Here is an 11732-nt window from a genome sequence, read left to right as displayed (position 1 = left end):
CGGGCTAGTTTTTTGTATTTTTAGTAGAGACGGGGTTTCACCGTGTTAGCCAGGATGGTTGCCATCTCCTGACCTCGTGATCCGCCCATCTCGGCCTCCCAAAGTGCTGGGATTACAGGTGTGAGGCACCGCGCCTGGCCCTACATATTCTTAATTATGGGGAATGGAATGCAGCTATGATTATCTACTTCAAGCTTCTATTAACTACATGTTTTCAAAATGCTCAATGACAAAAACAAGTAAATATATTTGTTTAAAGCTAAAAATGTTCAAAGAATGCATTTTTTGTAAAACAATGAAAAAAATCACTAGCATCTGTGACATTCTGAAGGTAAGTAAAATGGTACAAAGTTCCTGTCAGACGAATAACTGGAAAAGATGTCCAAGAGTGCCACCTTGAGGGATAATTTAGGACAATGCATTTTGAAAACAAAATTGGCATAAAGGGTTTCAATGTTGCCCATCAGTTACCCCAACTAAAGAACATCACTGTAAATGTATAAAAATTTATAAATTTTTATGTGAAGAGATAAGCATGGTCTTTCAACTCAGATCCTATTATATTCTTCTGTCTTTTCAAATACAGTATTCCACATGTATTTCATTCCAATGTGCCTCCTGGATGAGATATTATTTTAATGGAGAAAGGTATTCTTTGAGTCATTGGTATGCGAAGAAAGGATTCCTCTCTTTTTTCTGCGTTTTCTGGTGGTTCCTTTCTCTGTCTTCAGTCTTCCTACTTACTCTCTTCCTTCTTTTCCTAGCAATACCCCTGAAGTTCTCATGCTTACAATCCCCAGAAATACTTGTGCTTATGTGCAGACAGGCAGTGTGTGGGGTATGTGTGGGGGATATGGTTGGAGAGTTGAGGGAACAGAATATGACATTCTCATATGCTCTTAAAATATTAATGACCAATTAGCTTTAATGTGTTACTTTTCCTTGCATTTCCTGCATTTTATGATACATTTCCCTGCATTTCAAAGAACAAAATTTATGACCAAGACACAGATTTCTAGATGTGGCTAAAAACTACTGACTTAGATCAAGATCATCCCCTCCCATGGCTCTCCACAGCCCAGGGTCTGTCTATACTTCTGAAACCTTACAATGTATCTGGCCCAAAGACCCAATGTATACATTACACACACACACACACACAGAGTGAAGATTCTAGGTCAAGCTAGGTTTCTTCATCTAAATTTGATTTCTTCACTAGACCTTTGGAGAGTGCTAGGGTTGCAAGGAAAATATAAAAATTACATAGAACAGTACTTACTGAGAAAGACTGATAGTGTACCTGTTACAGCTCATGAAATGTTTCTCCTAACACTGCATCTCTCCTCCTGGCTTCAAACCCTTTCAGGCCAAATATTTTAGGGAGGTCTCCCAAACTCCTCATGTTTCTGATGGAGAGCAACCTTCTCTCTGGCTTCTGCATCACTTACAACAGGATCTACAGAAGAGTGGAGGGCCTGTCTCACAGAGCTATTCTTCTGGTTTTAACTGAAACCTGGCTATCATCTCTAAATAACTATTTTTCTCTCCACATCCATTTATCTGTGGGTCTGTGTGTGGGACATGTGCTTTCCTTGCTCCTCACTGTATACAGCAGAGCACTGTTCTTACTTTCTTCCTAAAAATAACCTCAGTTCTTTGGATGCACAGGTCATCAGATGATGCAAGTTTAGCAGGAATCAGTATAGCACCCTGGTTAAGAGGGCATGTTCTGGAACCACACTTCCTGTTTGTAAACTGTTTCAATTCCCTATGACTTATTTTCCTTGTCAGTAAAAATGGGGATCATAATAGCATTTGCCTCAGGGCATCTCTATGAGGTTTAAATAAATTCATGCTCAATATTTAGACTGGTGCCTGTCACACAGCACTTCATAAGTGTTGGCCACTGTCACCACCTGCTTCTCAACCATATGGTAGTTTACTGTGTAATTTGTTTGCATCACATTATTCTGCCAGAAATGCTTTCTGCAGTGTCTCCACAGGTTTCCATACAAATAATTTCCAATGTGAATTTCTCCATGAAGTATGTCTTTGTCCCTTCAGCCAGATGTGATTTCTATTCTCATGTAAACACCCTAGCTCTTATATTTCTCCTCAGTGATAATCATATTGTACTTTGCATTAGTTAGCCCCAGTTAGGTGAGTTCATCTTGTCTGGAGTAGATCACTTTTGTGTTTCTTGATACCATTTTTTTTCACACAAGGTACCCTCAAGTTGTCTTTGCATTTAATAACAAATACTATGACAGACTTTGTTAAAGGACCATTAGAAGTTGATATGGTTTGGCTGTGTCCGCAACCAAATCTCATCTTGCATTTTAGCTCCCATAATTCCCAGGTGTCATGGGAGGGTCTCAGTGGGAAGTAACTGAATCATATGGGCGGGTCTTTCCCATACTGTTCTCCTGGTAGTGAGTAAGTCTCATGAGAGCCAATTGTTTTATAAATGGGAGCTGTCCTGCATAAGCATTCTCTTTGCCTGCCACCACGTAAAATGTGACTTTGCTCCTCCTTCACCTTCCGCCATGATTGTGAGGCCTCCCCAGCCATGTGGAACTATGCGTTGATTAAACCGCTTTCCTTTATAAATTACCCAGTCTCGGGTGTGTCTTTGCTGGCAGCATGAGAATGGGCTAATATAGAAGTCCATATTCCAAAAACTTACTCTTGCCACCTAAACTATTTTCAGGAACTCTCCCTTTTAGTTTCTCAAAACCAAAAGTAACACCCACAACTTCCTTATCTAATAAACAGAAAGACTACACATAACACATGTTAACTACAATCAAGACAAGGTTCCTAGGCAGGTCATGGCAGAGGAGCTTTTATTATATTAGCTTTCCAGTAGATTGACTCATTTAAAAGGGAAAAAAATATTTTGGAAACACTGAAGAGTAAACAAAAGAAGGCAGGAACTGGACGGACTCAGTTGAAAGATCTCATTGGGTGAGAACCATGTTTATATGGTTTTTCCCCCAGAGGGCATTTCCTAGTTAGAAAGGTGCAATATGATTGGTTTGAGGTGTGAGAGGATGGAATTCAGGACTGCTAGAGTAGCTGTAAATTAGGAGAAATCTCAGAAAAGAGGGAGTCGCAGAAGAAGGGAATCCTCAAATCTGTGTATAAGTCCTGGGCTGACCTCTGAGCTGCACATGATGGGAGAAACTCTAAGACGCCCAATGGAAGGGAAGAGCTGGAAGTCCGAACACAGAGACCACTTTCTTTTTTTTACCACAAGACCCAAAGTCTGGGGCTTGAACCCTGCCAAGTTAGATGTGTTTGGTAAATACTCTTAGCTTCCTACAGACCTAGCCTAACAAAGAAACCCAACCCCCACAAGTTCAAGGTGATCAGCCAGTAATTTAACTGCTTTCTATTATTATGAGAATAAAAGGAAGATTATATAGACACCCAGGCTAGTTATGAACACATAGCACAGGCATTTAAAAAGATACGGTTCTATTTTAAAATGACTAATAACGCTTAGGATTAGGGATGTGGTAGACAGGGGAAAATGGCTAACAGGACAGTGTGAGGGAAATATAAAGCTTCTAACACTTGGTTTAGGATAAGAAAATGTGTTAAATAGATACAATACATTATAAAATATTATCAAACGAATTTATTTACACACGAAATAAAAACATGCTATTTAAACAAACTTTTTTATAAAGAATAAGTTGACAGAAAAGCAGTTTTACACAATATGAACTCACAAATGACTTTTAGAAGTCAAATAAACATTTCCATTTTAGAGAACAGTATCTAATAAAATACATAACTTAGAAGCATATGGAACACATATTCACACATTCTTTAAAATGAGATTGTTATTCCACTAAGAATTTTTCAAAAATCTAAAGTATGTCACGTTTAACCAACAATTTGCTTCCAAATAGGAGTCTCTTTTGAGAAGCCAAATATTAATTTTCAAACAACTATGTCTCCGTTTGGTAACTGGAATCATTCTTATTAAAACAAAGGTCTTTATGTCAATGTATATTAATGTGACTGAAGGCTCCAGCCCTGAGTTATTTTGTTTTTTACTTCCTTAAATTCATATTTATAACATATATCAATTTGAGGGATGATGACAAAAACAGAAGCAGAAGACACAATGGTAGATGAGAGTCTGTCTCCCTGTGGAAGAGGCAAAATTACTGTGGACTTCATTTTTCTGACCTATAAAACTAGGAAGTATAATCACATTATTTGTGACAATTTTTCTTTCTAAAATGTCATGAATTTGAAGGTAGACTTCATGCCTTTCTCCTTCATATCAATAGAGTTAAGAATATTGATTTTGGAGTCAGGCTGCCTGGTTATGAATCCCAGCTCAGACAGTTATTTTGTAATCTTGGAAAAAATACTTCACCTTTCTCTACTAAGTTTCCCCATGTGTACACTACTGATCTCATAGAGTTGTTATGAGACTAGCATGGGTAAATCACTTTAAAACAGTGGCTGATACAACGTTACACGAGTTTTCAAATGAGATATCATCACTCAATGTTTGTGGGAAAAGATTCTGACTACGTCATATGCCACATGAAAAGATCATATCATATGGGAAGATATATTAGGTTAAATCATCTAATATGTGATTACAAAACACAGAAGTGAGGGTTTTTTTTTTTTTTTTTTTACATTTACCTTAGCTTCATACAACTCAGGAAACATCTGAATAACATTATGATAAATAGATATAAATTATTATAAATCTTTGTGGTTAAATACAACAAAACACTATAAAAGAGTTTAATTCAGACTAATAAAAGTTTAATTACATTTGGAAATGTAGCACAATATCTCCACCTAGTGGACGCCACTTTAAAAATTTTTACAGATAGTGCATAGCCTTTTTTTTTTTTTTAATCTCTGGGGGAAAGGTTTTCAAATAGAAGTACATTACTTTCATTAATGTAGAGGGATAAAAAATAGCAAATAAGTTAAATACTATATTACCAGTGCTCCAAAACATCATCGCTAAAATACCTTTTACTAAGTTGTATAACTCAAATGTTTTTCTAAAACAGGGTAATATAAATAGTAGTTTTGGTTTAGAAACTTAAAATATACCAAAGACAGCACATAAGTCATCAGAAATACTTGACCATGACGCAGCAATTAATTTTTAAAAATTAGCTGTAACAAAATTAAGAATTTAAAAATCACAGAGCTTTAAAGATGTCAGATATCTTTAAAAGACATTTTACCTACTTGCTATCTAACTCTCCTGAAGCATCTTTAAGAAATAAAAATCTTATCTCCAATGAATGAGAATTTTACTTTTCTTCTGGGCTTGTTTTCCTAAAAACACTAAACAATTAGAAAAGGTATGCTTTTCATGATTTGCAATCTAATTGTTGACCTCTGATTTACAGTTCAGGCAATACAGAATTAAGTTCAATCTTTCAAATAATTATTCTTCAAGAGAGCTTATCAAGTGACAGAATCTCCACTTACCCAAATTAAACATCCCACATACTTTTAGCCATTTATCTTACAACAAAATTATAAAGAGTTATCATGTTGTTCATGCTCTTTTGAACAGTTTGTAGCATTTTAAGAAATAACTATATCCAGTATAAAAATAAGCCATGAATGGTCTAGAAACTGCAGAGAGCAAACATGGATTATCACCTCTCTGTCCATATACTACTTCGTTTAATTAAAAAAAATTAGTTAAAAAAAACTTCTCATAGTGAGGCAGAATATGATGGTCAAAAACTCACAGGCTTGGGAGTCATACCAATCTATGTTCATTTAGTGACAGTGTGGACTTTGGGCAAATCACCTGACCTGCCGGATCTTCAGTTTCTTCAGCAGTCAAATAGAAATCAATATCTACCTCATAAAAATATAAATGTAGCATCAAATGAGACAATATTTGTAAATCAGCTAGTATAATGCCTAAAACATTACAAGTGTTCAATGATTGATAGCAACCATCGTTATTACTTTTCCTCCCTTTTTCATCTTGTATATGCCATATACACATCTATATGGTTCACCTAGGCTGAATTAAGTTTCACTGTGAAAAACCAATAAATTTAATATTTTTCTTGTTGGAAACTGGCACAGTGGCTCATGGTAAATCCTAGCACTTTGGGAGGCCAAGGTGGGAGGATCACTTGAGGCAGGTGTTTGAGACCACCCCACACATCAAAGTGACACCTTGTCTCAATTCTTACAAAAAAAAATTATATGTATATACACCCATATACATTTGTATATATAAATACATATGTATGTATTTTCTTTTCCTTGTTAGAAAAATACTGTATCTTCTTTTGGTCTGATGGTGATAGGCTGAGATAAAATTTAATTAACATTAAATTCATCAAAAATTTCTCTCTTAAAAAAGCACAATATACAAATATTATATTGTGACAAAATTTCTCACCCTAGAAATAATTTTTCAAATCTCAAATATTAAATATTAGTGTTGACTCATGGATATATGTTACAAATATATCCTCAATCTCTATTTTCATTATAATTTTCTCAGTTACACAAGTTTTTTTTTTTTTGAGGCGGAGTCTCGCTCTGTCGCCCAGACTGGAGTGCAGTGGCCGCATTCTCCTGCCTCAGCCTCCCGAGATACAGGCCCGCGCCGCGCACTGGCGCCTGGCTAGTTTTTTTTTGTATTTTTTAGTAGAGAGCAGGGTTTCACCGTGGTTTTTTAGCCAGGATGGTTCTTTCAACTCCTGAACTCGTGATCCCGCCCATGCTCGGCTCCAAAAGTGCTGGGATTAACAGGCTTGAGGCACGCGCGCCCGGCCAGTTTTTTTATAATGGAAACGTCAGTTTTTGTCAACATTAAATACACAAAAATAACCCTATTATAAAAAATAATTAACAGGCTTTTATTCTATTCCTAGAGTGGTAGAATGTTGCCCAACTAAAAAAACAAAGCATTTGTAATTAGTTGAAATGTCTTTTACCTTTAAATTCTTTAACCTGTTATTGGTTGAAGGTTACTGATTTTTCTTAAATAAAAAGCAATTATTTTGAAATTATACCCTATTAAAGAAACTTTCCCTTTAAGGTCTTATAACCTCTTAATGGTTGAAAGTTATTCATTTTTCTTATTTTAAATAAACAGTAATTATATATCCTATCAAACAACATATTTACAAGTAAATACATGTATAAGCATTAAACGCTAGCAGGGGTCTCCAATCTTGTGGCTTCCCTGGGCCACATTGGAAGAACTGTCTTGGGCCACACATAAAATACACCAACACTAATGACAGCTGATGAGCTAAAAAAAAAAAAAAAAAAAAAAAAAACCACATAAAATCTCATTATGTTTTAAGAAAGTTTACAAATTTGTGTTGGGGCCGCCTTCAAAAACGTCTGGGCTGCATGCGGCCTTTGGGTTGAACAAGCTTGCACTAAAGCAAATACAAATTTTAACACTGGGTCAGAAAATTATGCAGAAAATGTTTAGGATGACTCCTATTATGAAACACTACTTACTTCCTAAAATTAGCCATGGTTATATACGATATTTTTTCTATTAACTTCACTCTATACTAAGAACTTCATTCAGTATATATTTACTCAATATTTATCATATGACATATTATGAGTATATGGCAGGATGAATCCTTTTTAATATAAGGTTATATACATACCAATCAGACACTGACTAGAGTTAGGACAAATACTATTGTCATCTGAAATGAAGACTAAAGACTAAACCACTTGCCTTATTGATACCAGAGCCACAACCAAATATAAAATCTTAACCCCATGTTAAATGTTTTTTTCTACAAGCCCATTGGTTCCTAAGTCATATTTAAATATCCATTTAAAATTTTCCAAATTTATATCACAATTCTTACTTGCTTCACTTTTTAATGAAATTCCAATTACTTCAAAGATAATAAATGCTTGCTAATTAATATGTATTTCTTCATATGAATAAATATTTTATTTAAAAGTGAGTCTAAAATAACAGTCCACTATTTAGGTGGTATAAATAAAAATGGTAGATCCTTTCCTCTCTCCTGTCTTCCAACAATTCTAAGGAAAATAATATCAAGCCAAGTGGCAATTAAGTTCAAACTAGAAATGCATTTCATTAAGCCATGTATTTATTATAAATAAATTACATTAGGCTATTTATAAAAGGTATTTTATGACTGGCTATGCACATTTCAGAAATAACTCTAAGAAGACAAAGAAAAGGCAACACAGCTAAAACCATTTATCTTGCCAAAATGAGATGCTACGTTTAAACTGAGAGATACTATCTTTCCAATGTCAGACGCAGCTCAAAAGATTTCTGACTATCCATTAATGGAAAACATAAATGTAACAAAATTCACAGCATACCTGAATCTTACTAATGCTACCTAAAAATAACATATCTCTAGAATTTCACAGAAGATAGAATCAGTTCAAAATGATGTATTACTGAACCTATAACGATTTATGGACTAGACTTTTTACGACACTTTTCAAAATAGACATACTCACAGATTTTCATAACTGTTAACTGTAGGGCTCCACATACCCTTGAGCAGGGCAGTACTTTTTTTCATAATCACCTTATTTTAATAAATTCAGCTAAGTCTAATGTTTAAAAATTCATGAAAAAAATCTACTCAATAACTCTTGAAAACACAAATATAACTAAGAATGTTTCTAAAAGCAAGGATCTAAACACTTAAGAATGGTCTTGTCAATTGTTTCAAGTGAATAACTTTGAGTTTGGTATCATTTCTTGAACAACTAAAGGCAAAATGGTCTGTTGTGTCAAGTTCTTACATAATCATTTTATCTGTTACCTACTTTGGAAAATTCACCAGCAAATGGCCATCTTTGAACTACCTAGAAAATTTAACCAAGACATTTATCTTAAATTCAAAAGTATTGATAAGCATTCTTGTTTTAAAATAATAAATAGTTGAAAATAGCACCTTTTAATACATGGCAATCTTTTCTTAAAATGCCAAGTACTATATTTTATGTATTTTATAAAAAATGTGGAAGATTAATTTCTCTCTGAATGTAGATTTTNAAAAAAAAAAAAGATCTAGAACAGTGATCCCTTCAAAGAGCAGTCTTCTTTAATTACAATGTAGAATATTTTCTTCAATTTTGCCAGACTAGGTCAGAGTGGAAGCTTCTCCTCTCAGAAGTATTCCTAAATACAAAATCCTTGCATTAATATTATCAGACAAAAAGTTATTTTCCCTAAATTACACATTCTTTTTCAATTTTGACTTCCTGGATTTAGTTCTCCATTATAGTAAATTAATGACAAAAGTATAATTTCTTTGAGTGTCCTCTCTCATCTAATTTTTAAAAAGTCTGGATTAAACACGTTTTTCTATGATCACTGTTAAAACTAATGCCAATCTAATTTTCTGGGTGCTAGAGTATAACCAAAAAATGGTCTGTATTTACCATTCAAACTATACTTGTAATTTTCACCTGCACACAATTTTATATTTGTAAATGTAGAATCATTACTTAAAACTCAGAGAAGCAAAATTTGACATTGAGTGGAAAGTAATTTGTTCACTTATAGCTACTTTCAAAGTTTAGAAACATAAAATTATGTTAAAAGATGAGTTCTATTCATAGTTCTAAGTTTATATGTCAAAGTTAACATGCCCAAATAATACTTTCCTGTAATGGAATGACAACCCAAAAAGTACACTCAAAATAATAAACACAAAATTCAAAAAGTAACACAAAATAATCCTACCCCGGCAGTTGTTCCCTAATCTAGAAAATAAGGTCAGACCAAATGATTTCTCAACTTTCTTTCAATGCTGACATTTTTTTTTTAAAATAGATAATGGAATCAAACACTAGTCACCTTTAGCTGTATATTACCTCAGAAGTCACTTATTTTTTAACCTCTCAGTAAAGATACTAAGAGTTATTTAAAAGGTAAGATATTATCTCCTGATCCAACAATCCCACTTCTGGGCATTTATCCAGAAGATTTGAAATCCGTATGTCAAAGAGAAGTCTGCACTCCACGTTCATTGCCGACAAGTCACAATAACCAAGTTATTCAATCAACCTAAGTGTTCATCAGTGAATGAATGGATAAAGAAAATATGGCATATATACACAATAAAATACTATTCAGCCTTTAAAAAGGTAGAAATTCTGTCATTTGCAACAATATGGATGAACCTGGAGGACATTATGGTAAGTGAAGTAAGCCAAACACAGAAACACAAATACCCCATGATCTCACTTATTTGTGTAATCTAAAACAACTAAACTCAGAGAAGTAGAGAGAAGAATGATGGGTACTAGAGGCCAGGGATGTGGGAATGGGGAGATGATAATCAAAAGATACAAAGCCTCAATTAGACAGAAGGAATATGTTTGACTTTTTTAAGATCTATTACACAACATGGTGAATACAACTAACAATTAAGCACTGTACATTTCAATACTGTTGAGAGTAAATTTCAAATGTTTTCACCACAAAATATGTCAAATATTAGCTTTATTTACTCATCCTACATTATATTAAAAAATCATAATGCCACTTTGTGCCTCATAAGTGTATACAACTATAATTTGATATATAAAAAAAAATTTAAAAAGGTAGCAATCATTATGAGGATTATCCTAAAATGTCCTTTAGTAACTGTCATGGACTGAAAAGTATCCCAGGAAGAGACCTGTCTACTCAGAACATGTGAATAAGAACTTACTTGGAACATGGGTCTTTGTAAACATAATTAAGGGGCTCCAGACATAATCACTGTAGATCAGGGTGGGCCCTACATTCAAAGACACTGTCCTTAAAAGGTAATGAAGAGAAGACAGAGGGAAAGGCTGTGTGAGCACAGAGGCAGAGACTGGAGTGAAGACTGCTGTCTGCAATACTTGGACAAGATTTGTCTATAAGCCAAAGAACTCCAAGAATTTCAGACAGCCACAAGATATTAGGAAACAGACACGGAACGGAGTCTTCCTTAGAGCCTCCAGAAGGAACCAACTCTGCTGACACTTTGATTTTAGACTTCTGGCCTTCAGGCTGTGAGGAAAATTGTTGCAAGCAACCAAGTTTGCGGTCATTTGTTATGGCAGCCCTGGGAAGCTAATACAATATGTATTTCAGAAAGGAAATCCCCCTTTTAAAGGATTATAATCAACAAAATTTGTCTTTGGCCATCATACATTTCATATTAGGATTAGTGAAAGAGCTTCATCATTTCTAGATTGTAAACAATAACCAACAATTTGATGCCTAGGCAGACATATATGAGTCTCTACTTTATCATTTACTATTTATGCATTTCTATTTTGACTTAGAATTAAAATTATATTTACTGAAATGTTAAGCAACTTTTCAATCAAGAATATCACCTGACCATTTGTAAATATTTGCTAATACACTGTTATTAGGTTGGTGCAAAAGTAATTGTGGTTTTTGCCACTGAAAGTAATGGCAAAACCACAATTACTTTTGTACTAACCTAGTATTTCTCTCTGAAGATAATAAATTAGTTCCAGTAATATGAAGCATACCCAGTTTTAATAAACTTGTACATACAAAACATTCCCAAGCTTCTTGAGGGGCCAACATTATGACAGCAATATGAGATATCTGAAAACAATTTTCCCATTATTCAGGCTTTTGAAGCAGGTCTTAAGCTTTCTCAGTTCTTTGCCACTTGATTTCTTACATATGTTTAAAATACATATATATATATATATAT

This window comes from Rhinopithecus bieti, unplaced genomic scaffold (assembly GCF_001698545.2).
Source record: "Rhinopithecus bieti isolate Rb0 unplaced genomic scaffold, ASM169854v2 scaffold_2721, whole genome shotgun sequence".
Taxonomy (NCBI): domain Eukaryota; kingdom Metazoa; phylum Chordata; class Mammalia; order Primates; family Cercopithecidae; genus Rhinopithecus; species Rhinopithecus bieti.
Note: the sequence above shows the minus strand (reverse complement) of the source record.